The sequence below is a fragment of the Aquarana catesbeiana genome, linkage group LG01, assembly GCF_042186555.1.
Source record: "Aquarana catesbeiana isolate 2022-GZ linkage group LG01, ASM4218655v1, whole genome shotgun sequence".
In the NCBI taxonomy this organism is placed as follows: domain Eukaryota; kingdom Metazoa; phylum Chordata; class Amphibia; order Anura; family Ranidae; genus Aquarana; species Aquarana catesbeiana.
This window is the reverse complement of record NC_133324.1, coordinates 442,940,094-442,946,093: the sequence shown is the minus strand read 5'-3', so window position 1 is coordinate 442,946,093 and position 6,000 is coordinate 442,940,094. Positions and strand designations below refer to the sequence as shown.

General features: G+C 42.5%; 1 protein-coding gene across 1 annotated transcript in view; it reads left to right on the top strand.

Annotated features, from left to right (window-relative positions):
* Window positions 1-365: 365 nt before the first annotated feature.
* The window catches only part of FKTN (fukutin), a 62,629-nt gene continuing 56,994 nt past the window's right edge, over window positions 366-6,000 (top strand). Inside the window, exon 1 of the mRNA XM_073636173.1 lies at window positions 366-653. The gene's annotated coding sequence lies outside the window, so the exon portion shown is untranslated. The remainder of the gene's footprint in view (window positions 654-6,000) is intronic.

The following is a 6,000-nucleotide window of genomic DNA, read 5'->3' as shown; positions in this document are numbered from 1 at the left end:
CAAATTATGTGAGCAGACTGCAGTTCCTCTTTAAAAGGAGGGTGTGCTTTCTGAGTTCAAATAAAGAAGTGCACAAAGGAGACTGCTTGTATTTATTCATTGAATTGCAGTTGAATGGATGACGAACTGAGAGAGAGGCTTGAAACACAGGATACTGGTGTGGTAATCTGAAAGTGAAACTTGCAACCTAGGAAATTGCTGTGAGAAAAATGCTCTATTCCGCGAGTGAGGCTTGGAACGCAGGACGACGCTAATCTGAAAAGTTAAGTTTAGAATGCACAGCATACATAGAACGTCAAACTGAGAGTGAGGCTTGAAACACAGGACATTGTTGAATGAGAATGACTGTAATCTGAAAGTGAGGCTTGGAACCCAAGACAAAGCTCTGGTAGCATAATTTCAATTGGGGAATACGGCTTGGAACACAGGAGATGGATTTGGGAACGAGGCTTGGAATACAAGACATTTCTTTTGGGGAGTATGACGTATGAGTATGAGAGTGAGGCTTGGAGCTTGGGCACGGAAAGAGTAGTGGTGTCTCTTCTTTACAACAAAGTGGCTGTGAGAGATGAACATACACAGGTCACTGTACACATGAAGAAGGTTGGTGCGAGTCTATGTCTAGAAGGCTATGCGGCAGATACACAGCACAGGTAACTTCTAGAAGGATAGATACTTGAAAGATTATTCCTAGGCAATAGGTCACTTCTCTTCTGGGGAGATGATTGCTTCTTGTCATGCCTTGTATACACCACCAGTGACCAGAACCACCATATTAGTAAAAATAGGTTCACTTATAAAGTCTATATATAATCTGCTATTATGGAGAAGGGGGATAGTTTTGGAAGATGCAGTTTCTTGTTCCTTTTGGGATAAAGCTGATTATTGTAAGCCCCCCCCCCCCCCACGAGGGGTAAATAGTTTATTTCAGCCCTGTAACTGTTACATTTGCAGGAGAGCTTGTTCTGTCAAAAAATAATAGACTCACTGGCCAGATCATCGGAAGAAAAAGGCCTAAAAAGAAAACAAATGCAGCCACCACATCTAAGGATTAGTAAGCTGCAGTATAATATTTGCTTTTGTGTTTAGTCCTGGTTCACATCTATGTGACTTCAAAGTCGCACAACTCTTGCAGCTGACATCCTGCACAACTTCATTGCGGCTTACTTGCGAGTGCAGGAACCTTTCCTCTAAGTCGCTGTGACTTGAGTGGCAGCGATTAGAACAGTTCCATTGCCGTTAATGGGGTGCCACTTGTCATGTGACTTTGAACTCTCCAGTCGCATGACAAGTCGCGGCAGTGTGAACCGGCACTTAATCTTTCTGTACTCATGTCCACTCAAAACATTACAGCTTATATATGCATCTTCCATCCTTGAAATGATTATGCAGTGTAAACACGCACATAGCTTATAGTGCTGTGTGTGGAAAGAGAAGCACAAAAGGTACAGTACACTTTAATATATAAACATAAATAACAAAAAAAAAATGTGAATTTATAACATTTTTGCTTTGAAGCCTGCACAGCATTGTAGGTGGAATGCACAGGTTCCTGCATTGTTTACCTCCAGCCTCAGATATGTACCAAGGCATGGACCTTCAGTTATGGGGCTGGAGGGAATATCAGTGTCACCGCACCTGTGCTCCATTGGGACAAATGAATTCCTTTGCAACAGTGGACGATGGGACTTGTAGTCTTCCCATTCACAGATCCTGGCTACGCAGACAAAGGCACACATAGCCCCTCTAAATGAAAACCTCTCGTATTTGTTCCTATTTTGGTCTGTTAAAATAGTTGTAAACCTCAGACATGAAATGTGAACAAAGCACATCCCTCTATAACAGTGGTTCTCAACTCCTGTCCTCAGGGCCCACTAACAGGCCAAATATTAAGTATTACCTTGGGGAGATGCAGACTAGAATACTGCAATCACTGAGCAGCAGATGATATCACCTGTGATGTATTTCAGTTATCTTGCAAACCTGGCCTGTTAGTGAGTCCTGAGGACAGGAGTTGAGAACCACTGCTCTGTAGTGTGTTTATTGTCACAATTAGGAGCACCAAGTGTCATTTTTGTCCACTGCCTTGTTTCTCTGCTATAAGCATGAATCTTTTCTGACAAGTTTTCCTGACACCAAGAGGTAAAAATGTGACAGGGGAGGGATCTCCAGTACACAGCCTGTGATTGACAGCCTCAGCTCTATTCCTGTGTGAAAGTGGGGGTGTAACTTCAGGCCTCTGCCCCCCTGCTTTTCAGAGCCAAGAGATCCTGAGTAAATTCTGCACTTTGAATGGATGTACAGTAAGGATGAGCTCAGGCGTGTTCGCAACCAGCACGTGCAGAGCCCGCCAGGAAATCGGCAGTGCGGAGCGCTAATCACAAGCAGTGAGACGTTTACCTGATCCGCGGCTGCAGAGATCGGGGAAATGTGTCACTGCCTGTGATTAGCGCTGTGCAGTGCGGGCTCTACATGTGCGGGTTGCGACCACGCCTGAGCTCATCCTTAATGTACAGGACAGACTGCAGCAGATAGACAGATACAACCTATGTAGTAGGATTTGCTTCATCTCTGTATAGCACCTGAGACTGTTCACTTCACTGGGTATATGTGAGGGTTTACAAGGACGGGAACAACAGGGAAAGGGTGTGCTGGCATTCTGACTTTGGGTGGCATAGGACCCTGTCCCAGCACTGATCAGAACTGAATGTACTGTATGGATGAGTTGATTTGTCTTATTTTTTCATGGTTAATCTCAAAGCTAGACTCCAGACAAATGGCTAAATACATGGATAGAATACTGTACATATAAAGAATTTGATTTACCTGCTAAAAGATTAGTGTTCTTGTCCATCCGGTCCTGGGATTTACACAGATCTGTCACACAGCCCAGGTCTGTCAGACAGGGAAGGAGACCTAATTTTTTCTACTGCAGTTTAGTAACACTTATGCCGCATACACACAATCGGACTTTACGGCATACTTGGTCCGGCGTACCGGATTTCGTCGGACAATTCGATCGTGTGTGGGCTCCAGCGGACTTTTTTTTTCTCAAAAGTTTGACAGACTTAGATTTGAAACATGTTTCAAATCTGTCCGATGGACTCGAGTCCGGTCGAAAAGTCCGCTCGTCTGTATGCTAGTCCGATGGACGAAAACCGACGCTAGGGCAGCTATTGGTTACTGGCTATGAACTTCCTTACTTTAGTCCGGTGTATGTCATCACGTACGAATCCATTGGACTTTGGTTGATCGTGTGTAGGCAAGTCCGTTCATTTGGAAAGTCCGTCGTAAAGTCCACCAGGCAAAGTATGCCGTAAAGTCCGGTCGTGTGTACGCGGCATTACAGGTATTGCCTCTTCCCCAGCCTGTGACTGGACAGTGATAGGGGAGGTAACATACTGATTAGCTCTTGTCTCAGTCACTCTGTTCTCTCCTCCTATTAGGGTGTTCCTTGTTAGCCAGTGTGGATAAAAATCAATGATTTTTTTTTGATTTTTATCAAATTTATTTTAATAAAATGCTTTTGGCGTAAAAAATCTATCTAAAGATACATTAATAATTTAGTTTATTCAGCATTAAATGGAGCTTAGTTATGTAGCAGGAGGCTGTATATTCTGCAATATTTACATTTTTGGTAAACTCATTCAATGAATCCAAGCTCTGCAAGCTGAGATAACATGCACTGCATTGACACATTCACACAATTTTACAGTAACCATGAGATAAAACAAAGTTCAGGAGTATTCCTTTATCGCATTGTTTTCAAACTCTATGTAAACTACAAACTGTATGATTGAATCGGTTCTGATATCTCTGTTTTACTGACCTGACAGCCTATTATTCTAAATGGGAAACCTTCATTTTGTTTGCAAATATTACAGATTCTAGCTACCAGCAAGAATAGGTGCTTACCATTTAAAGAGCACCTGTCATTTCAGATCCATCATGGCGGTGCCTGTTAGTGGGCACCCACTCACCTGCTGCTGCCATGTCCCTCACCTTGTTGTGTCACTGCCGCATCACCAGCCATCCCATTAAAGTGAATGGGACGGTCGGTGAGTCAACACCGGGTCAGAGGAGGAGCTACTGTGGGACAGAGATGACAGTTGCTCTTTAAAAATTATGATTTTAATCAAGCCTTTTTACTAGTGATTTAAATCGTCTTGATTTAAATCAAATCCACCTAGTTGGCACATGAGCACTGCAGCACAAACTGATTTCTTGTGCTGCTTCTCCCCTCTCCCAGTCAGAACTCTGCTGTTCAAGGACTTCAAGAGACTGAAATTAAGTCAAGTTCAGGTACCTACATTGCTTTAATTAAAAAAAATAAAAATAAAAAAAAGTTAAAAAAAATACTTAGGAAAGATGTATGGTATTACTGAACACAGAGCTGTATTAAGCCTTTTGCTGGCAAGTTCATACGACATATGGACCTGACAGCAGGAGGCTGAGACTGCCACCAGTCAGATGGTCCAGTGTCGCTGGATTGCTTTCACACCCCCTGGCCCCGCCATGTATCTTGGGCTCCGTTTGCCCATCTGTGGGCCTGGGACCGGCGTAACGGAGAAGGAGCTGAGCGCACACACATCCGCTCTTCTCCTCTACTTGTTGCTGACCTCAATGTGTTTGACGTCACTTCTGGGTCCCCCTGTAAGTTTCCATGGCTGGGAAACAATGTAATGCAGTGCAATCTGCATTGCATTAGATTCAGTGGATCACAGGGGAGACACGTAGGGTTTTTTAAGATACCAGATGTCTCATTAAAGTGGAGTTCCACCCAGAAATGGAACTTCCGCGGATCGGATCCAGGTATCTGCTCCCACTTCTGGGGAAAGATCTCCGCAATCTTGTGCGGCGAATTACGCAATGTCCAGCCCTCCTCCTTCCCCCTGCTGCCTTCTGGGAGACACACAGGTCCCAGAAGACAGCAGGGACCATTCAGAAAGCGCATTCGCAAGGCTTCACTTCCTGTTGCCCTTAGTAAGGATGCCGGAGCTGAGGGATGGGTCGGCTTCGGGTAAGGACATTGCGGGCTCCCTGGACAGGTAAGTGTCCTTTATATTAAAAGTCAGTATTTGTAGCTGCTGACTATTTTTTTTTTTTTTTTGCCCAGGCAGAACTCTGCTTTAAAGAGAACTTGTCACCAAAAAAAATCATCACATGGGGAACATTTTGCCTCCTGTGTGATTAAAAAAATAAAGTTAAGTAAAAAAAAAAAATGTTTAAGTAAATTTAAAGTTACACACAAGAATATACAGCGGGTAAAATACATATTGAACACGTCACCATTTTTCTAGATACATTTCTAAAGTTGCTATTGACATGAAAATTTCACCACATGTCGGTAACAACCCATGCAATCCATACATACAAAGAAACCAAAACAAATAAGTTCAGAAATTAAGTTGTGTGTAATAAAATGGAATTAACCTCTTCAATACTGGGCACTTATACCCCCTTCCTGCCCAGACCTATTTTCAGCTTTCCGCTCTCTTACACTTTGAATGACAATTACTCAGTCATGCTACACTGTACCCAAACAAAATCTTTATCATTTGTTTTCAAACAAATAGAGCTTTCTTTTGGTGGTATTTAATCACCATTGGGTTTTTAATTTTTTCCGATAGAAGTAAAAAAAAGAGCAAAAATATTAAAAAATTTTGCAAATAAGTAACTTTTGTTCATAAATTTGGGTCAAAATGTATACTGCTACATATCTTTGGTAAAAATAACCCAAATTAGTGGATATTATTTAGTCTGTGTGAAAGTTAGAGTCTACAAGCTATGGTGCCAGTCATTGAAAACTGACCACACCTGATGCACTGACGGCCTATCTCATTTCTTGAGGCACTGAAATATCAGGACAGTACAAATACCCCCCCCTCTAAATTACCCCTTTTTGGAAAGTAGACATTCCAAGGTATGTAGTAAGAGGCATGATGAGTTTTTTGAAGTTGTAATTTTTTCCCACAATTCTTGGGAAAGTAAGAAATTCAT